General features: G+C 41.0%; 1 pseudogene across 1 annotated transcript; it reads left to right on the top strand.

The window, feature by feature from the left end:
* The first annotated feature begins 244 nt into the window (after positions 1–244).
* On the top strand, positions 245–539 carry LOC308520688 (non-histone chromosomal protein HMG-14-like; annotated as a pseudogene). The gene has a single exon. The product of its transcript is annotated as a non-histone chromosomal protein HMG-14-like (transcript).
* Positions 540–23,644: the final 23,105 nt, after the last annotated feature.

The following is a 23,644-nucleotide window of genomic DNA, read 5'->3' as shown; positions in this document are numbered from 1 at the left end:
TGTTTCTCTCTCATTAATGTTTCTAACTCTCTACCCCTCTCCCTTCCTCTCTGTAAAAAACCAATAAAATATATTTTAAAAAATTTGAAAAGATGAACACAAAAACACTAACAATAAAAGAAAGAACTATAATTTGACAACTTTAAAATTAAGAGCTTTATCACAAGATAAGAGGGTGGGAGAAGCAGGTCAGGCAGCCCAGGTTCACAAAGGCTGTTGGTGCCCCATGGCCCGCAGGCACCGGATGCCCAAGGAGGTCAGCTTGCGCAAGGGGGTCGTAAAAGAGGAGCACAAGAGGAGACTGTCAGCTAAACCTGTTCTTGCAAAAATGGGAATGAAGCCAAAAGAAGGTGCAAGAAAAGGATAAATCTGCAGACAAAGAGGTGCAAACAGAAGGGAAAAGGGGAACAAAGGACGAACAGGCCAAAGTGGCCAACCAGGAATCTAAAGAAGATCTACCTGCAGAAAATGGAGAAATTAAAAATGAGGAGAGTCCAGCTTCAGATGAAGCAGGAGAAAGAGAAGCCAAGTCTGATTAATGTCATATGCCATGTCTTATCAGTGGTCATTGGTTCCCTTTTTGTACAATCCAGAGGAATATTTTTATCAACTATTTTGTACATGCTAAAATTTTAGTAGCTCTAGAAACATTTTTAAGATGAGGAAATTCCACCTCATCCCATTTTTTTTAAAGGGTAAATTCTTTTTCTAAAGAGCTGAAATCATTTGCTGGTTGTTTATTTTTTGGTACAACCAGAAAATAATGGGATATTGAATATGGGAAGTGTTGATTGTCCTGGGTATTAGCTTGATATTCATTCCACAGATGTGGGTAGTTTTTATATCCTATAATACAAAGCATACTAAATGGCAATTTGGAGTCAGTCGTGTATTTAACATGTCTTGAACATTTTAAATTACTTCTATTCCCATGTTTTTGGTAGAAGTGTTTCCTAAAGAAAACCACTCCTTGATCTTGGCTTTCCCTGTCAGAATTTTTTGCATCTGTGACATCTTTGGTGTGGTAGACCAGTTTTTCTAGTAACTTTACGTGCAGGGAAAGACTGAAAATTTGATTATGTAGCATATATGACATTAAATTGTGAATTAGTGGGGCTGATGTAACAGCATATCAACATTTGAAGTACTTACTACTCTATGAAGGAAAATTAGTCTCCAAATTTTAAGCTGGAAAGTCACTGGAATAACGGTTTAGAAAAGAATCACAACTACATGACTATATTTTTGATATGTATGTTAGGAATTGAAATCTCTGTGTACTTATCCTTAAAACAAGCAATAAATCTCAATTATGAAAGGAAAAAAGATAACAAGAATAAAGTATTGATGATTATTGAAGCAAGATGATAGTTTTTATATTATTTTCTCCAGAAAATAAAACAAGAGGAGATAATAACAAAAAGAGAGTGAAAAGGCAAGCCACAGAGTGGGAGAAGATATGTATAACTCATATAAACAACAAAGAACTAGTTCCTAGAAGGTAGACAGTACCTCTATGAATCAATAATAAAAAGACAAATTACACATTAGAGAAATGAGCAAAAATATTTGATAATCATTTCATAAAACAAGATATCAAAATATTAATTATCATATGAAAATATAGTCAATCTCATTAAAAATTAAAAGAAATTTAAATTAAAATCATAATGAGCAGTGAAGTTTCACTGGTATCCGAAGATTCCATATGTTAAAGCAGATGGGGAATAATAGGAATTCCACATGACTAGTAGAAGGGATAAATTGGTATAATCCTCACAGTGGTTCTCAACCTTCCTAATGCCGCAACCCTTTAATACAGTTCCTCATGTTATGGTGACCCCCAACCATAAAATTATTTTTGTTGCTACTTCATAACTGTAATTTTGCTACTGTTATGAATCGTAATGTAAATATCTGATATGCAGGATGTATTTTCATTGTTCATGATCCACAGGTTGAGAACCCCTGCTCAAGAACATAGTTTTGCATTAGAACTGAAACTTGCATTATGTATAATATTGAAGATATACACACAGTATTTCTCAATAAATGTATTCCATGGAGAAGTAAATGCATAGATGTATGCACAAGAATATTTAAAGTTCCATTATTCATTAGAGAGAGAAAATTAAAACAAATCAAAAGTGCATTAACAGTAGAATGAGTAAATAACTTTTGGTATACTTGTATATTTATGCATTGGAATGGAATATTATACGAAAAAGTGAGTGAACCAAAAACATACATAATGACACAGAGTAATCATACATATTGTTGACACTGTGATTTCATTTTATACAGTACACATAAACAGGCAAAGTAAATCTTAGTGTGTATACATGCATACTTCAGTGTTAAAACCACAAAGAAATGCAAGAAAAAATTGTCTTAGGGAAGTGGTTTGTTAGGATGCTTATGGGTTGTTGGAATTATACCAGTGTTTGATTTATACTAATGCATTAAACTTCATATTTATGATCTTGCATTTTAAAAATGTACGTGTTATGCCCTAGCTTGTGTTGCTTAATGGTTGGAGCTTTGGCTTATGCACCAAAGGGTCTCAAGTTCAATTCCTAGTCAAGGGTACACACCTGGGTTGCAGGTTCAGTCCCTGGCCCTGGTTGGGGTATGTGTGAGAGGCAACCAATTAATGTGTCTCTCTCACATCAATGTTTCTCTCTCTTACTCCCCCCCCCCCCTCTCTCTTACTCCCTCCCACCCTTCCACTCTCTCTGGAAATCAAGGGAAAAAATATCCTCAGGTGAGGATTAACAACAACAAAAATGTATGTGCTATTTTTCACAATTAAAATATTTTAAAACATGAAAAAGGTAGAACAATTAGCAAAAGTAAGACATGAGATCTAAATTGGAATATGTTAGTAATTAAAATAAATGTAATTGGACTAAATGCTTCAGTTAAAAGACAAATTTTTCAGTTTGGGTAAAACAAAGTCCAGTTTTAAGTTGCTTATAAGAGACACACATAAATATAAGGGTACAAAGCTGTCATTATTTGACCTATCTTGTGGTTTCTTGGAAGACCCCACTTGAAAGAATTTCCTTTATTTTACCTGATTTAGTGCTTAACTAGTGCTAAAAGTCCCTCCCCGGAGGGCATTTGTAAAAACAAATCTGTAAGCTGACTAAGGGGATGGATAACAGTTGGTAGAAAAAAATAGACAACTGCAAAAACTTGAAAGAAAAAGCTGACAAATGAGATATCCACTGAAGTTTTGAAAGGCTTTGACAAACTCCGTGGACTCTAGAAGGCTATACACATGCATAGCTTGTGCTTATACTCAGAAAAGATACAAGAAAGCCCTCTCTCACTCTGGCTGACCTTTAGGCTCTATAGAAGTAGGAAGTAAAGGGTAAGGCACATTTGTCAACTGCCTAACTGAGTGTTGAAGTCATGCCCCTTGGCAAGGACTGGAAGATTTATCAGTTCAAAGCCTCTAAATATCCAATCATCAGCTGACCACTATGCTGGCCAACACACAACAAAGAATAAAGACTGCATAGAATTAGTAAAAAATAGTTACTAAATAAACAAACACAAACAAAAAACATTTAGGAAGGAGAAAAATCTAATTCCAAATTATAATATGTTAAATATCAAATTTTTAACAAAAAATCATGAGGCATGCAAAGAAATAAGAAATGGCCCAGTTACAAGAGAAAAATAAAAGCAATTTACTGAATCTGTTTCTGAGAAGCACAGATACTGAAATTTCTAGACAAAAACTTTCTCAGTTATTTCAAATATGTTAAAAGAGCTAAAATAAACCATATATAAAAACTAAAGGCAAACATGACAATGACTGTCTCATTAAACAAAGAATGCCAATAGAGAGATCAAAATTATAAAAAAGGAAATAAATACAAAATCTGGAGCTGGAATGTACAATAATGAAAAGAAAAAATTCACTAGAGGGACTCAAGAGCAGATTTAAAGAAGTAGAAAAAAAGAATCAATAAACTTTCAGATAGGACCATTGAGATTACCCAATATGAAGAAAAAGAGAAAAATGAATAGAGCTCCAGAGATTTGTGTACCATGAAGTAGACCAACATGTAAGATAAATGAAAATACCACATACCAAACTTATGAGATGCAGAAAAAGTAGTGCTTAGGGTAAAACTTATTGTTATAAATAACAATTTAAAAAGAAGACAAGACTTCTGATCAAAATGGCAAAGTAGGTATATTCTGTGCTTGGCTCCTCCCATGACCACGTCAAAATAACAACTAAATTATAGAACAACCACCCTTGAAGACTAGGTGATCAGAATTCCTATAACTAATATATGAAGAAGAAGCCATGTTGAGACTGGTAAGAGGATGGAGACACAAAACAAACTGGTCCTATATCCACACATATAGCTCAGTTGGTTAGAGCATCATCTCAATATGCTAAGGTTGTAGGTTCGATCCTCAAACTGGCACATACAAGAATCAACCAATTAATGCACGAATAAGTGGAACAACAGATCTTTCTCTCTCTCTCTCTCTCTCTCTCTCTCTCTCTCTCTCTCTCTCTTTCTCTCTCTCATCAATAAAAAATTTGGGAGGAATATCTCAGTTTCAGAGATCTTTTTTTGAGGAGTCCCAGACCCACATGAGGCTCCCCAACCTGGACCACCAGTGCTGAGAAGAGCAGTCCCCCAAACATCTGGCTGTAAAAATCAGTGAAGATTCCATCCGGTGAGACAAAAGACTACTGGAGTCTCGGGAATTCTTTTTAAAGGGCCTGTGCATGGACTTACTTACTGATGAACTTACTGGCTCTGAGCTCCAGCACTAGGGTAGCAGCTTGAAAAGAGGAGAACATAAGGGGAGGAAATAAATTGTCTGGCTTTAGGGGAAGGGGTGGAGGGGCCACTCTGGCCAAGACAGAAGTGCTGCCTGGCACTGTTGTTCCTTTGTTGACCTCCTCCCCCATCCAGCCTGCAGGCACAGGCAGGTGCCAAATTAGTGTTTCCATCAAACCTGCCCTACCCTGATGATTCCCTAAGAACCCACCTCACCAAACTTCTGCACAGGCTCTTTCAGCAGCTATTACACATAAGCAACCAGCCTCAGCTCACACTGTGGACCTCCCTAAAATGTCTAAAAGAAAATTACAAACCCCAGGGAGGCAGTGGATGGCTTCAACATGCCCTGTACTCTTGCTAGTGGCCGCAGCCTGGCACTAATGGCAACTAGGCTCATTTCATAGTATGGCCTCTCCCAGGTACCTCCACGATCAGCACAGGCAGCTACCAAGTACAGATCACTTTGTGACTTCTACCAGATATCCCAGGGCTGAGCACAGGCAGCAGCTAACCCAAGCCTGCACTAGAGCCCCTAGCAAGAGACCCAATACCAACCACATAAGGGTAGACTCAGCAAGCACTAGAGCTCCACTAAGGTGAATCCCATTTTGTGGGGTCAGTTCCCAAACAACAGATAGTCTGCTATAGTCATGGCCAGTCTTCACAGCCAGTCAGCTTGAGGATCAACCTCAGCCACTGTTGTGCCAATCGCTATTCAGTAGTGCTTACATGAGGGATACCCCTGGAGTATGCATCTCAGGGAGACAAAGCAACTGGGCCACACAGAAAATCTACTATATAAGGCCACCCTGCCAAGACTGGGAGACATAGGAGATCTACCTAAAATGTAGAAGCAAACACTTCTAAAAAGAAGGGATAAAGACACATTTCCCAAATGAAAGAACAGGATAAAGCTCCAAAAAAAGATAACTAAAAAAAGAAAAAGAAAAAGGATGCAATAAATCTATCAAATGCAGAATTAAAAACACTGGTCATAAGGATGCTCAATGAACTTAAAGGAAGAATAGATGAACTTAGTGAGAACTTACACAAAGAAATAAAAACCATAAAAAAGAACCAGTCAGAAATTAAGAATACAATATTGCAATGATCAATAACTATGGAAGAAATTGAAGCAGTCATCAAAAAGCTTCTAGCAAATAAAAGCCCGGGGCCATATGGCTTCACAGGGGAGTTTTACCAAACATTCAAGGAAGAACTAAAACCTATCCTCCTCAGACTACTACAAAAAATTCAAGAGGAAGGAACACTTCCAAGCTCATTCTATGAAGCCAGCATCACCCTAATACCAAAACCAGGTAAAGACAACACAATGAAAGAGAATTACAGGCCAATATCCCTCATGAACATAGATGCCAAAATCCTCAACCATATCTTAGCAAATCGGATCTAGCAGTACATCAGAAAGATCATACACCACGACCAAGTAGGATTTATCCCAGGGATGCAAGGATGGTACAATATCCGCAAAACAATAAATGCGATACATCACATAAACAAATTGAAAGAAAAAAACCACATGGTCATAATAATTGATGCAGAAAAAGCATTTGACAAAATCCAACACCCATTTTTGATAAAAACTCTCATCAAGGTGGGAATAGAAGGATCATACCTCAACATGATAAAAGCCATATATGATAGGCCCACAGCCAACATCATACTCAATGGACAAAAACTAACACCATTTCCACTAAGAACAGGAACAAGACAGGGATGCCCACTCTCACCACAACTGTTCAACATAGTTCTGAAAGTATTAGCCATTGCAATTAGACAAGAAGAAGAAATAAAAGGCATCCAAATTGGAAAAGAGGAAGTAAAACTGTCCTTATTTGCAGACAACATGATATTATACATACAAAACCCTATAGACTCCATCAAAAAACTACTAGACTTAAATAAATGAATTTGGCAATGTAGCAGGATATAAAATTAACCCCAAGAAATCTGAGGCATTTCTATACACCAATAGTGAACTTTCAGAAAGAGAGATTATAAAAACAATCCCATTTACCATCGCACCATAAAAATTAAGCTACCTAGGAATAAACTTAACTAAAGAGGTAAAAGACCTCTACTCAGAAAACTACAGAACGTTGAAAAAAGAGGTAGAGGAAGACTTAAACAGATGGAAGAACATACCGTGTTCATGGATTGGTAGAATCAACATCATTAAAATGTCCATACTACCCAAAGCAATCTATAAATTCAATGCACTTCCCATTAAAATACCAACGGCATACTTCACAGATCTAGAACGAACTCTCCAAAAATTCATCTGGAATAAAAAAAGACCCCGAATAGCTGCAGCAATCCTGAAAAAGAACAAAGTAGGTGGGATCTCAATACCAGATATCAAGCTGTATTACAAAGCCACTGTTCTCAAAACTGCCTGGTACTGGCACAAGAACAGACATATAGATCAATGGAATAGAATAGAGAGCCCAGAAATCGGCCCGAGCCAATATGCTCAATTAATATTTGACAAAGGAGGCAAGAACATACAATGGAGCCAAGATAGTCTCTTCAATAAATGGTGTTGGGAAAATTGGACTTTGAATATTTCTTGCCACTCCCTTCTGTCCTGCATGGTTTCTGTTGAGAAATCAGCTGACAGTCAAATGGGTACTCCCTTGTAGGTAACTAACGGTTTTTCTCTTGCTGCTTTTAAGATTCTCTCTTTGTCTTTTGCTCTTGGCATTTTAATTATGATGTGTCTTGGTGTGGTCTTCTTTGGATTCCTTTTGTTTGGGGTTCTCTGTGCTTCTTGGACTTGTAAGTCTATTTCTTTCACCAGGTAGGGGAAGTTTTCTTTCATTATTTCTTCAAATAGGTTTTCAATATCTTGCTCTCTCTCGTCTTCTGGAACCCCCATAATTCAGATGTTGGTACGCTTGAAGTTGTCCCAGAGGCTCTTTACACTATCCTCATATTTTTGGATTCTTTTTTCTTTTTGCTTTTCCGGTTGGGTGTTTTTTTGCTTCTTCGTATTTCAAATTTTTGACTTGATTCTTGCGATCCTCTAGTCTGCTGTTGGATCTCTGTATAATATTCTTTTTTTTTCTTTTTTCTTTTTTTTTAAAATATATTTTATTGATTTTTTACAGAGAGGAAGGGAGAGGGATAGAGAGTTAGAAACATCGATGAGAGAGAAACATCGACCAGCTGCCTCCTGCACAACCCCTACTGGGGATGTGCCTGCAACCAAGGTACATGCCCTTGACCGGAATCGAACCCGGGACCTTTCAGTCCGCAGGCCGACGCTCTATCCACTGAGCCAAACCGGTTTGGCTGTATAATATTCTTTATTTCAGTCAGCGTATACTTAATTTCTAGTTGTTTTTTTTTCATATTCTCGAGGGTCTCACTAAATTTATCGGCAGTTTCTAGAAAATTCTTGAAAAACCTTATATCCATGGTTTTGAACTCCATATCCAGTAGTTTGCTTTCCTCCATTTCTGTCATTTGTGACCTGTTTCTTTGTCTCCACATTTTGATTTCCCTGTGTTGATAGAGTGGCTTTCTGTGCTAGGTGTCCTATAGGGCCCAGTGGCTCAGCCTCCCCAATTACCTGAGGTAGACACTCTTGGTGAATCCCTTTTGTGGGCTTTATACACAGTCTTGTTGTAGTTAAGGATTGATTGTTGTAGGTATCACTGGGAGGAATTGACCTCCAGGCCAATTGGCTGTGAGAATCAGCTGTGTCTACAGTGAGAGAACTGTGCTGGAGGCACCTTTATGGGGAAAGACTTGCTTCAGTGAGGCTTTGGTGCTCACTGAGTCTGCCCCCTGAGTGTGTCCCTTATGGATCTGAGGAGTTGTAATCTGGGTTGTCCTTTGGATGTTCTGGGTTTCTCTGAGCCAGCTGCAGTTTGTTAGGTAATTTTAGATTGCAAAGAGCCAGGTCATTCATATGCAAAGGCCTCTGTGCACAGCTTGGGTGGGGCGGGTTCTCAGGGAATCAGCAGGGTGGAACAAACAGCTATTGCTGATCCTCAGTCCTGCCCTAAGAGGCCCCGGGTGTCAGTGTCCTATGGTAATCGCCGTAAGCACCTCTGAGAGAAAGCCACCCTCGAGTTCCGCCAGATGCCAGACAGTCCAGTTTCTCCCCGTATTAGTCTGGGTCCCCAGAGACTAGCTTGGAACTGGAGTTTAGAGCAGGAGCTTGTGTCTCCCTCCTGATTGAAAACGATAACTGCGTCCTCGGTTGCCAGTCCTTTCCGCTTGCGCCTGTGTACCTCTGCACTTTACTTCCATACATCCTCTGGTCTCAGTGTGCTTTTCTCTTTCTTTCTAGTTGTAGAATTTCCACTCAGCCAGCCTTCCTGTGGTTGTGGATGATGTTCGTTTTGTCTTTTAGTTGTATTTTTGAAGTGGTTGTGCAAGGCAGCAATGTCAGGTGTTTACCTATGCCGCCATCTTGGTTTCTCCTAGACTATTTTCTTACACTGTACACATGAATAAACACAAAATGGATTAAATTTGTACATTCTTTAAGATTTATTATAAAGGATCATGTCTTCTATGAATAGAGATAGTTTTACTTTTTTCTTTCCAATTTGCATGTCTAGTTCAATATCTGCAAATCAATTAATGTGATACATTATGTTTTACAATCCAGCTTTATGTAAAACCTGAAACCATAAAGCTCTGGGGAAAAACATAGACAGTAAACTCTCTGACATTGTTTGTAGCAGTATTTTTTTGAACGTATCTCCTTGGGCAAGGGAAACAAAAAATAAACAAATGGGACTACATCAAACTAAAAAGGTTTTGTATAGTAAAGAAAACTATCAACAAAAGGAAAAGACAACCTATTCAATGGGAGAAGATATTCATCAATGATACATCAGATAAGGGATAAATATTCAAAATATATAAGAAAATCTTACAACTTCACACCAAAAAATAAACAATCTAATTAAAATGGGCAGAGGACTTGACTAGATGTTTCTCTAAAGAGACATGCAGGAGACGGAAGATGGCGGCGATACAGGCAGACGCGTCCCAGGTCGTGTCCCGGAGCAAATGGAGTGAGCAGCTGAAACTAATAACACCCACACCGAATTGGTGAAATTGCTCAGCTGGTGAGACAGTTTGCAGCCGGGAAGAGCAGAACTCCCCTGGAAAGGTAAAAAAACCAGGAATTTGGGCAGGAAAGTTTGCCAGACCTCTGAGCCCAGAGAGTCGGAGGGAGACCGTGTGGCAGACAGCCGCGTCCCTTGGGACAGGCACAGCCCCTGATGGGGGAAAGGAGAACCGCGGGATTCCTGGTGCCGCCGGGAATTGAGAGCTGGGTTCTGTGATCACAGAGGACTGAGCCTAAAGGGGGCAGCCTGAAGAGCTGACCAGACCATGCAGTCCCGGTAAGAGAAGAAGCTTACAGAAACCAAGCCTTCCCCGTTTCCGCGGCCGGCGTTTGTTTGTTTGTTTTCACTGAATCCTGTTCATGGGACATTTCAGATACAGACACTCACCTGTGCTAAAGAGATGGAGAGTGTGCGGAGGAGTGGAATCTGGGGAGAGACTGAGGAGAGAAGGGGGGCCGGGAGAGGTGGCAGCAAATTGAGTGCTGAGACACCCCTGAGCCCAGGCCTGGGGCAGCCATTCTCTCCGGAGAGTGAGACTCTTCCCCCCCAGCCCCCAGGCAAGGAGCACAGCCACACCCAGATTCCACCCTGTACGAGATCAAGGATTAAAATAACCTGATCAGTCCCTGGGAGTTAACAGGGTCTGGCCTATAGAGGGATTTTCAATCCCAGCAACAACACAGCGCCGGCAACTAACTACTACGCAGCCAGCTCTGGGCAGTGAACACTGCCACACAGAGGCTGACCCACAAACTCACTCTTTGCTAAACACAAAATAAGGCAGTCTGGGAAACAAATGCGGCCTGCTTTAAAATAAGGACTGTGGTTTACAACACAGAGGAACAGTGTATCGCAGGGAAACTCAACACTCTCCTGAATACCTGGTAGGTCTAAGGTGAGCCACACTGAAGAATAGAAGAACCGAAGGACCTTCACTACTGCAATTTTCTTTTTTTTTCTTTTTTCACCTTTTAACTAAGAACCCAATTTTTTTCTTTTTTTTCCTCCTTTTTTTTTCTTCTTTTTCCATCACCTGATTTTACTCTTTTAATTACTACCTTCTTATTTTTAACCAGTATTATTACTGCTACCATTTTACCATTTTTTAAAGTGCCATTTTATTTTCTCTTTATTTTATTTTGGGATTAGTGTTCTCCATTCTATTTTCATCGTTATATTATTGGTTGTTTCTAGTTTGCATTCATCTCCAGGGAGCTGTTGCTGGAATTTGTTGGGATTAGTGGCTGTTCTATAGGAGTATTCTCCTCATATAAAAAGTCTCTTCCCCTCTTCCACTTCATTCTCTCTTTTTGCTTGTTTTTTTTTCCTTTCCTTTCCTTTCCTTTTCTTTTCTTTTCTTTTCTTTTCTTTTCTTTTCTTTTCTTTTCTTTTCTCGCTTTTATTTTCCCCCTCCTTTTTCCCAATTTCATTTTTGCACTCCTTTTTTTGGTCCCTACTTTTCTTTTTTCTCTTTTATCTTTTTCTCTTCCTTCTTCCTTATCCCCTAATTCTCTTAATTCGGGTGGTCACCTTTATTTGGGGTTATTAATATCGTGAATATATTTGTGTATAGTGCCTGGTACGTGGTGCCTTGTTGTGTTGTATTTTGTGCCTTTAAATCAACGCAGCAGATCCAAGCAACAGCAACCTCCTGAGCACCAACATCCTCTGCTGAGGAACAGCAGCTGTACGTGAAACCTCGCCCCACCAGCCAGAAGAGCCACCACAGCTGTGAACAGCACCCACCAGAGGAGCTGCTGCCAACTGAAGAGCAGGTGCTACCGCAACCGCCCAAAGAGCAACCACAGACCAAGGAGTCACTGCCACCTAGGGAGCAACCACTGAATGACTCAACGTCTAGATATGTCAGTGAGATCAAACATTGGTAGACAAAGAAACCCCCAAAGGAAAGAGAAGGAGGACTCTCCAGAAAAGCAGCTAAGTAATACATAGGCATGCAACATGATAGAAAAAGAATTCAGAATAAGGGTCCTAGAGTGCATAAACCGGATGGAGGAAAAAATCAACAACCTCTGCAAGAAGCAAGAAGAAACAGATGAAAAAATCGATAACATATGGAAGAAGCTAGAAGAAACAGATGAAAAAATCAACAACTTAAGTAAGACCCAAGAAGAAATGAAGAGTGATATAGCTGCAATGAAAAACTCCATTGAAAGTATCAACAGTAGACTAGGAGAAGCGGAGGACCAAATTAGTGAATTAGAAGACAAGGAAGCAAAACACACCCACAATGTACTGCAATTGGAGAAAAAAATTGAAAGACAGGAGGAGAGCCTAATGGAGCTTTGGGACAACATGAAATGAAACAACATACGAATAATAGGGGTACCAGAACAACAGAAGGATGAACAAGGATTAGAAAACCTATTAGAAGAAACAATATCAGAAAACTTCCCTGAGGTGGGGAAGAAAAAAGTCACACAAGCCCAGAGAGTCCCAAACAAGGTGAACCCAAAAAGACCCACACCAAGACACATCATAATTACCACGGCAAATGTTCAGGACAAAGAGAGAATCTTACAGGCTCCAAGAGAGAGACGGAAAGTTACATACAAGGGATCTCCCATTAGATTGTCAAATGATTTCTCAACAGAAACACATCAGGCCAGAAAAGAATGGACGGAAATTTACAAAGTGATGCAAAGCAAAGGACTGAATCCAAGAATACTCTATCCAGCAAGGCTATCATTCAAACTGAAGGGGAAATACGAAGCTTCACAGACAAAAAAAGGCTAAGGGAGTTTATCACCACCAAGCCAGCAATGCAAGGAATGCTAAAGGGACTGGTGTAAAAAGAAGAAATAAAAAGCTCAGAAAGAAAACAGCCACACAAAAAAAGAAATGGCTACAAACAAGTACCTTTCAATAATAACTTTAAACGTAAATGAACTAAATGCTCCAAACAAAAGACATCGAGTGGCTGAATGGATAAAAAAAAAGACCCATACATCTGCTGTCTACAAGAAACCCACCTCATTAGAAGGGACTCACACAGACTGAAAGTGAAAGGATGGAAAAATATCTTTCAGGCAAATGGAAAGGAAAAGAAAGCTGGGGTAGCAATACTTATATCTGACAAAATAGACCTCAAAGTGAAGGCCATAACAAGAGATAAGGAAGGCCACTTCATAATACTAAAGGGATCAATACAACAAGAAGATATAACCCTGGTAAACATATATGCACCCAATGCAGGAGCACCCAAATTCATAAAAAAACTCCTGGAAGATATCAAAGGAGAGATAGACAACAATACAATCATAGTAGGGGACTTTAATACACCCCTGACAGCATTGGATAAGTCCTCTAGACAAACAGTCAGCAAAGATAGAGCAATCCTAAATGACTCACTAGATCAGATGGACTTAATAGACATCTTCAGAACAATTCACCCCAATGCCACGGAATATACATTCTACTCAAGTGCTCATAACACATATTCAAAAATAGACCATATATTGGGTCACAAGCAAAGTATCCCCAAATTCAAGAAGATTGAAATCATAAAAAGCGTCTTCGCAGACCATGATGGTATAATATTAGAAATAAACTACAATAAAAACAACCCAAAATACTCAAACACCTGGAAGCTGAATAGCATGCTATTAAATATTGATTGGGTTGCAATGAAATCAAAGAAGAAATTCAAAACATCCTGGAAACTAATGAAAATGAAAACACAACAATCCAAAACCTATGGGACACAATGAAAGCAGTCCTGAGAGGGAAGTTTATAGCTCTACAGGCCTCTCTCAAAAAACAAGAAAAAATGGTAGTAAATCATCTAACTCTACAACTCAAAGAATTAGAAAGAGAGCAACAAGAAAACCCCAGAGTGAGCAGAAGGAAGGAGATAATAAAGATTAGAGCAGAAATAAATGACATAGAGACCAAAAAAACAATACAGAAAATCAATGAAACCAAGAGCTGGTTCTTTGAAAGGATAAACAAGATTGATGAACCTCTAGCCAGGCTCACCAAGAAGCAAAGAGAGAGGACCCAAATAAACACAATCAGAAACGATAGAGGCAAAATAACAACAGACCCCACAGAAATACAAACGATTGTTAAAAAATACTATGGACAGCTCTACTCCAACAAACTAGACAACATGGAGGAAATGGACAAATTCCTAGAAAAATACAACATTCCAAAACTCAATCAGGAAGAATCTAAAAATCTCAACAGGCCAATAACTATGGAAGAAATTGAAGCAGTCATCAAAAAGCTTCCATCAAACAAAAGCCCGGGACAAGACGGCTTCACAGGGGAGTTTTACCAAACATTCAAGGAAGAACTAAAACCTATCCTCCTCAGACTACTACAAAAAATTCAAGAGGAAGGAACACTTCCAAGCTCATTCTATGAAGCCAGCATCACCCTAATACCAAAACCAGGTAAAGACAACACAATGAAAGAGAATTACAGGCCAATATCCCTCATGAACATAGATGCCAAAATCCTCAACAAAATCTTAGCAAATCGGATCTAGCAGTACATCAGAAAGATCATACACCACGACCAAGTAGGATTTATCCCAGGGATGCAAGGATGGTACAATATCCGCAAATCAATAAACATGATACATCACATAAACAAATTGAAAGAAAAAAACCACATGGTCATATCAATTGATGCAGAAAAAGCATTTGACAAAATTCAACACCCATTTTTGATAAAAACTCTCAGCAAGGTGGGAGTAGAAGGGTCATACCTCAACATAATAAAAGCCATATATGACAGGCCCACAGCCAACATCATACTCAATGGACAAAAACTAACACCATTTCCCCTAAGAACAGGAACAAGACAGGGATGCCCCCTCTCACAACTCCTGTTCAACATAGTACTGGAAGTGTTAGCCATTGCAATTAGACAAGAAGAAGAAATAAAAGGCATCCAAATTGCAAAAGAGGAAGTAAAACTGTCCTTATTTGCAGACGACATGATATTATACATACAAAACCCTAGAGACTCCATCAAAAAACTACTAGACTTAATACATGAATTTGGCAATGTAGCAGCATACAAAATTAACCCCAAGAAATCTGAGGCATTTCTATACACCAATAGTGAACTTTCAGAAAGAGAGATTATAAAAACAATCCCATTTACCATCGCACCATAAAAATTAAGCTACCTAGGAATAAACTTAACTAAAGAGGTAAAAGACCTTTACTCAGAAAACTACAGAACGTTGAAAAAAGAGGTAGAGGAAGACTTAAACAGATGGAAGAACATACTGTGTTCATGGATTGGTAGAATCAACATCATTAAAATGTCCATACTACCCAAAGCAATCTATAAATTCAATGCACTTCCCATTAAAATACCAACGGCATACTTCACAGATCTAGAACGAACTCTCCAAAAATTCATCTGGAATAAAAAAAGACCCCGAATAGCTGCAGCAATCCTGAAAAAGAACAAAGTAGGTGGGATCTCAATACCAGATATCAAGCTGTATTACAAAGCCACTGTTCTCAAAACTGCCTGGTACTGGCACAAGAACAGACATATAGATCAATGGAATAGAATAGAGAGCCCAGAAATCGGCCCGAACCAATATGCTCAATTAATATTTGACAAAGGAGGCAAGAACATACAATGGAGCCAAGATAGTCTCTTCAATAAATGGTGTTGGCAAAATTGGACAGATATATGCAAGAAAATGAAACTAGACCACCAACTTACACCATACACAAAAATAAACTCAAAATGGATAAAGGACTTAAATGTACGACAGGAAACCATAAAAATTCTAGAAGAATCCAAAGGCAACAAAAACTCAGACATATGCCGAAGCAATTTCTTCACTGATACAGCTCCTAGGGCACTTGAAACTAAAGAGAAAATGAACAAATGGGACTACATCAAAATAAAAAGCTTCTGCACAGCAAAAGAAACCATCAAAAAACAATGAGAAAACCCACTGTCTGGGAAAACATATTTGCCAATGTCATATCTGATAAGGGCCTAATCTCCACAATTTATAGGGAACGCATACAACTTAACAAAAGGAAGATAAACAATCCAATCAAAAAATGGGCAAAGGACCTAAATAGACACCTTTCAAAAGAGGACATTCAGAAAGCCAAGAGACATATGAAAACATGCTCAAAGTCACTAATCATCTGAGAGATGCAAATCAAAACAACAATGAGGTACCATCTCACACCTGTCACACTGGCTATCATCAGCAAATCAACAAACGACAAGTGCTGTAGAGGATGTGGAGAAAAAGGAACACTTGTGCACTGCTGGTGGGAATGCAGACTGGTGCAGCCACAATGGGAGACAGTATGGAGTTTCCTTAAAAAACCTCAAATGGAACTCTTATTTGACCCTGTGATCCCACTTCTAGGAATATATCCTAAGAAACCAGAAACACCAATCAGAAAGGATATATGCACCTCTATGTTCATAGCAGCACAATTCACCATAGCTAAGATCTGGAAACAGCCTAAGTGCCCATCAGTAGATGAATGGATTAGAAAACTGTGGTACATCTACACGATGGAATACTATGCTGCTGTAAAAAAGAAGGAACTCTTACCATTTGCAACGTCATGGATGGAACTGGAGAGCATTATGCTAAGTGAAATAAGCCAGTCAATGAAGGAAAAATACCACATGATCTCACTCGTTCATGGATAAGAGAGACCATTATAAACTTTTGAACAATAATAGATACAGAGGCAGAGCTGCCTCGAACAGACTGTCAAACTACAGCAGGAAGGCCGGGGAGGGTTGGGGGGCAGGAGGTAGGGGGTAAGAGATCAAGTAAAGGACTTGTATGCATGCATATAAGCATAACCAATGGACATAAGACACTGGGGGATAGGGGAGGCTAGGGGACTGTCTAGGGCAGGGGGATAAAATGGACACATATGTAATACCCATTGTAATACTTTAAGCAATAAATAAATTAAAAAGAAATAAAGAGGACATGCAAGTGGCCAATCCTATATAATAAAGAGGTAATATGCAAATTAACCCTCATGCCCTCACAAGATGGCTGCCTACAACCAGGCCGGCAGCGGGGGTTAGTGAGGGATGACGAAACGATTGAACAGCAGGCTGTGTGGGGCTACAGTCTGGCAGGGGGGTGGGGGGTGGGGGGAAATTTGGGGGCGACCAGGATAGCAGGGGGGCAGTTGGGGGTGACCAGGCTGGCAGGGGGAAGTTAGGGTAACCAGGCTGGCAGTGGGGGGTGCAGTTGGGGGTGATTAGGCTGGCAGTGGGGCAGTGAGGGGCAACTAGGTTAGCGGGGGGGGGGCAGTTGGGGATGACCAGACCAGCATTTAGGGGTGACCAGGCCAGCAGGAGGGGCAGTTGGGGGTAACCACGCCGGGAGGGGGGTGTAGTTGGGGGCAACCAGGCTGGCAGGGGGACAGTTAGGGGCAGTTAGGCTGGCAGGGGGGCAGTGAGGGGTGACTAGGCTGGTGGGGGGAAGTTGGGGGTGACCAGGCCCGCGAGGGGCGGCAGTTAGGAATGACCAGGCTAGCAGGGAGGGGACAGTTGGGGGCGACCTGGCTGGCAGTGGGGGGCAGTTAGGGGTGGTCAGGCCAGCGGGGGGGAGGGGAAGTTAGGGGTGACCAGAGAGGCAGGCAGGTGAGCGATTAGGAGCGAATGGTCTAGGATTGTGAGAGGGATGTCTGACTGCTGGTTTAGGCCTGATCCCTGGGATTGGACCTAAACCAGCAGTTGGACATCCCCCAAGGTGTCCCAGATTGGAGAGGGTGCAGGCTGGGCTGAGGGGACCCCTCCTTCCCCCACCCCCGTGCACAAATTTCATGCACCGGGCCTCTAGTAGATATATGAAAAGATGCTCAATATTACTAATCATCAGAAAAATGCAAATTAAAACCACCATGAAATATCACCTCACACCTGTCAGAATGGCTATCAATAAATCAACAAACAGTGCTGATGAGGATGTGGAGAAAGGGAAAGCCCTGTGTACCGTTGGTGGGACTGCAGACTGGTACAGCCACTATGGAAAACAATATGGAGGTTCTTCAAAAAATTATAAATAGAACTACCTTATGACCCAGCAATCCCACTTCTGGGTATTTACTCAAAGAAACTAAAATATTCACCTAAAATTATACTCAATAGTGAAAAATGAAATTTTTTCCAATAAAATCAAAAGTAATATATGTATGCCTGCTTTAACCACTGCTATTGGAAATTGTACTGGAAGTTCTAGCCAGAGCAATTAGGTAACAAAAAGAACTAGACTTGCAAATTGGAAAGAGAAAAGTAAAATCATCTCTATTCACAGAAGACATGATCCAATCTAATAAATCTTAAAGAATGTACAAAAAAACATAGTAGAGCTAACAGGTGAATTTATCAAATATTCAAGATAAAAATCAATACACACAAAAAACCAGTTGTGTTTCTATACACTAACAATGAATAATCTAAAAAAAAAGAATTAAAAAATAATTCTGAGTAGACCTGGCCAGGTAGCTCAATTGGTAGAGCATTATCTAGATATGCCAAGGCTGTGGGTTCAATCCCTGGCCAGGGCACATACAAGAATCAACCAATGAATGCTTAAATAAGTGGAACAACAACTCTCTTTCTCCCTCTCTCTTCCTCTCTCTCTAAAAATCAATCAATAATTAGAAAAACAACCTTTTAAATGGTATCCAAAATAATAAAATACCCAGAAATAAATTTAGCCAAGGAGGTTAGAGTCTTGTACACTGAAAACTGTAATAAATATAGAATTATCATATGATCCAACACTTCCACTTGCAGATATATACCCAAGAATATAGAAAACAGGCACTCAAACAAAATACTTATACACAAATGTTCACAGCAGCACTATTCACAATAGACAAAAGTTAGAAAAAACATATGTCCATTAATGAATAACTGAATTAAAAATTTTGGTATATACATGCAGTGGAATATTATTTAGTTGTAAAAGGATGAAATATTAACACATGTTACAATGTGGATAAACTTCAAAAACATTATTCTGAGTAAAAAACTAGACATAAAAATTGACGTATGTATAATTCTATTTATATGAAATTTCTAAAACAGGTAAAACCATAGAGACAGACAACAGATTTGTAGTTACTGGGGGCTGGAAAGAAATGGAATGGGAAATAACTGCTTAATGGGTAAAGTGTTTCCTTTTGGGATGAATAAAATATTTTGGAACTATACAGACGTGGTGGTTCCCAACACTATGAATGCCCTATCACTAAGTTCAAAGAAAAACTGCATCAACATAACCCAGAAAGAACTACTCATAACCCAGACCCTTTAAGAATGAAGGTTTGGGTCCCACCACCAGGTTAAGAACCATGATCAGGTGAAGTGCTTGCTGAAGACAGAGGGAATACAGAATGGGTGGTGGGAGGAGGTGTTTATACTAAAACTAGAGGCCTGGTGCACAAAATTCATGCACTGGGGGGTGGGGTTCCCTCAGCCCAGCCTGCCCCTTTCACAGTCCGGGAGCCCTCAGTGGATGTCCTACTGATGGCCACAGTCTGGCAGCAGAGGCTCAGAGCAGGTGTCCCGTGTGTGTGTGTGTGTGTGTGTGTGTGTGTGTGTGTGTGTGTCCCCACTGGGGGTCTGCCCCCAGCCACATTGGAGGCTCAGAGCAGGCACTGTGTGTGTGTGTGTGTGTGTGTGTGTGTGTGTGTGTGTCTGCTGGGGGCCTGCCCCCAGCCACACCATGGAGGCTTGGAGCAGGAGCCCCTCTGTGTTGATCTCTCAGGCTCCTGGCCTCCACTGCATGTTGTACTCTCCCTTGAGCTATGGCCAGGATGGGGGTGCTGCTTGCAAGCCGGGCTTTCCTGCTCCCAGATCTCCATGGCGACTGGGGAGCAGGCCCAGCTTGGAGCTGCCCACAGGCTGGGCTTGCTCTCCTGCTCCCGGATCCCCATGGCAACCAGGGAGCAGGCCCAGCTGGGGACTGCCGCAGGCCAGGCTTGCTTTCCTGCTCCCGGATCACCATGGCACTTGGGGAGCAGGCAAAGTTTGGGGCTGCCCACAGGCCAGGCTTGCTTTCCTGCTCCCGGATCAGGCCTAGCTGGGGGCTGCCTACAGGCTGCACTTTTCTACTTACCCATGGCCAGATCATCACAGCAACCCAGGGCCCAGTGGCACTTTCCTGCTCTCCAATAGTCATAGGGTCCCGGCTGGGGGCGGGGCTTAGCAGTGCCAGGCTTAGGCGGCATGGGTGTCCTGGCTGGGGGCTCAGATGGCACACAGGGGTCCCGGCTGGGGGCGGGGCTTATGCCCCGCTGCCCAGGGCTGCATATGGGGCCCGGATGGCAGCTCGTGCTGTCCCGCCCTGCCTGTAGTATAGGATAGAGGCCTGGTGCATGGGTGGGGGCCGGCTGGTTTGCCCTGAAGTGTGTCCTGGATCAGGGTGGGGGGTCCCGCTTGGGTGCCTGGCCAGCCTGGATGAGGGGATGATGGCTGTTTGCAGCTGGTCACACCCCCTTCAGGGTGGGGGTCCCCACTGGGGTGCCTGGCCAGTCTGGGTGAGGGCCTGAGAGCTGTTTTCAGGCTGGAGGGCAACTTAAGCTCCCAGCCTCTCCTTTTTTTCTTTTTTTTAATTCTGGGATTTATTTACCTTCTATGGCTGTCACTGGAGCTGAGAGCCGGCTCCAGCTCTGAGGGCTGAAAGCAGGTTCTGGGTCTGTTTGGTTTCTATAGTGAAACTCTCTTGCCATCACAGCAGCTCTAAGCTCTGAGGCCGAAGCTGGCTGAAAGCAGGTTTCTAGGTTTGTTTGGCTTCTGTAATTGAAACTCTGTTGCCATCACTGCAGCTCTAAGCTCTGAGGCCCGGCTGGCTGAAAGCAGGTCTCTGGAGCTTGTTTAGCTTCTATAATTGCAACATAGTTGCTTAGAGTGCAGCTCAGAGCCCAGCAGCGGCAGGCCGGGAACGTTGGCTTCCTCTGTCACTGGAGCAAGCAAGCCTCCTGTTCGCTTCAGCTGTGTGGCTGCCAGCTGCCATCTTGGTTGGCAGTTAATTTGCATATCCTGCTGATTAACCAATGGGAAGGGTGTTGGGGTTATGGTCAATTTGCATGTTTCTCTTTTATTAGATAGGATATCAGCTATGCTATGCCCATGTGATCAGTTACAGCAATGAGGACTGAAATGATCATGATTTTATTTCTTTGTTATGAACATGTTTGTTTATATTGTTATTTTCTTTTATCTTTTATACCCTTATCATGCAATGTAAGATGTATTGACTTTAGAGTACTTAAGTTTTTTTTACTTTACATCATTGTATTTAAATTGAAATCAAAGAGAAGGGTAAACATCACATAAGGACTTTACCTCTTCTGGCAAAGAGATTAACACATTTTAAATTGTATGCAGGATAGTTGTATCATGTTAGGTGAAGTATGACCTTGTTATTGTCTTTACTTGGAGATTAAGTATGATTTAAGAAGATACATATGGATAATGTCAACTTGTCTATACCATGATGCCAGATATTTTTTCAACATTATTCTGGATGTTACTGTGAAGATGTTTTTGAATAAGATTAATATTCAAATTGAATAAAACAAATTGTCCTCCATAATGTGGGTGAGCTTTATTCACTCAACTGAATAGAACAAAAGACTGACCTTATCTGAGAAAGAGAGAATTCTGCCAGCAAACCACCTTCACACTTAAACTGCAACATATACTCTCCCTGGATATCCAGCCTGCTGGCCCACCTTGCAGATTTTGGACTTGCCAGTCTCCATAATTGTATGAGCCAATTCATTAAAATCTCTCTCTGTTTCTTCTTCTTCTTCTTCTTCTTCTTCTTCTTCTTCTTCTTCTTCTTCTCTCTCTCTCTCTCTCTCTCTCTCTCTCTCTCTCTCTCTCTCTCTCTCCCTCTCTTCTGTTTCTCGGAGAACCCTGACTAATACAATATGTTTTCCATTTTCTTGGGTATATACCTAGGAGTAGATTTGTTAGAGCACATGATAATTTTATATTTAACTTTTTAAGGAACTGTAAAACTTTTCTACAGTGTTTGAACCATTTCACACTCCTACCAGCAATGCACAAGGGTTCCAATTTCTCCACATCCTTACCAACACTTATTTCCCATTTTAAAAAAATATCTCCTTCCTATTGTGTGTAAAGTGATATATTAGTGTGGTTTTCATTTGAATTTCCCTAATAACTAGTGATGTGTTGAGCATTTTTTTCATGTGCTTTTTCCCATTTGCATATCTTCTTTAAAGAAATGACTATTCAAGTACTTTGAAACTTTGTAAATTGGGCTTTTGCCTATGGTTGAATTGTAAGAGCTCTTTACATCTTCTGGATACTATGTTCTCATTTATACTAGTAAAAGGGTAATATACTAATTAGATTGGGAGACCTTCTGGGACACCTTCTGGACATCCTTCCAGACAAAGGCATAGTGGCAGGGCTGAGGCAGAGGCAGTTAGGGGTGATCAGGCCAGGAAGGGAGGGCAGTTGGGAGCGATCAGGCTGGTGTGTGTGTGTGTGTGTGTGGGGGGCAATTGGGGTTGAGCAGGTCGACAGGGGGGCCAGTTGAGGGCGAGCAGGCTGTCGGGGGGGGGGGCAGTTGGGGGTGAGAAGGCCGGTGGCGGGGGGAAGTTGGGAGCAAGCAGACTGGCATGCAGAGTGGTTAGGGATGATCAGGCTGCAGGCAGGTGAGCAGTTAGGAGCCAGTGGTCCCAGATTGTGAGGGGGTTTAGGCCCGATCCCTGTGGCCTAAAGCAGCAGTCAGACATCCCCCGAGGGGTCCCAGATTGGAGAGGGTGCAGGCTGGGCTGAGGGACACCCCCTCCCCAGTGCATGAATTTCATGCACTGGGCCACTAGTCTATATTATAAAAGGCCTGTGGCCCTAACATCGTAACAACCAAAGACCTGCACAGGTGGGCGGTGCTGTGCTATTTCACATGCTGGGCTTTTAGTCATATACATAATTTGCAAATATTTTGTCCCATTTAGTAAGTTTTCTTTCACTCTTTTGAAAATGTCCTTTGGTGCACAAAGGTTTTTCAATTTTGATAAAATCAAAATTATATATTTCCTGATATTTCTTGTGTTTTTGGTATCATTTCTAAGAATCTATTGCCAAATCTGAGATCATGAACATTTATATCTAGGTTTTATTGTCAAATTCTAATAGTTTTAGATTTCACATTTAGGCTTTTGATCCGTGTTGTTAATTTTTGTATATGATGTGTGGTGGGGGTCCAGATTCATACCTTTGCACATGGATACCACTTGGATATATAGAAAACCTATATGGTAGGTAATATTTGGACAGAGACCTGACCGAAAAGTGTGATAAAGTAATGTTGATATTTACCAGGCAGAGGGGTCAGCAATTGAAGACTTTATGTACAGAGAAGTGGCACAAATTAATCAATGAATGAATACAAGTGTTTCTGCTGGACTACTGTATATTTATCCCTGAAAATTTTTGTGTTGAGTAAAAACACCAACAAAAATTATCAGGTGTAGCCCTAGTTGGTTTTTCTCAGTGGTTAGAGCATCACTGAAAGACTGGAAGGATCCCAGGTTCAATTCCGGTCAAGGACACAAATCTTGGTTGCATGCTTGATCCCCAGCCCTGGTCGGGTCATGTGCAGGAAGCAACCAATTGATGTGTCTCTCTAACATTAATGTTTCTCTCTCTGTGTCTCTCCCCCTCATT

This window comes from Myotis nattereri (genome assembly GCF_964212035.1).
Source record: "Myotis nattereri genome assembly, chromosome: 5".
Lineage (NCBI taxonomy): Eukaryota > Metazoa > Chordata > Mammalia > Chiroptera > Vespertilionidae > Myotis > Myotis nattereri.
This window is presented reverse-complemented; position numbering and strand designations above follow the sequence as displayed.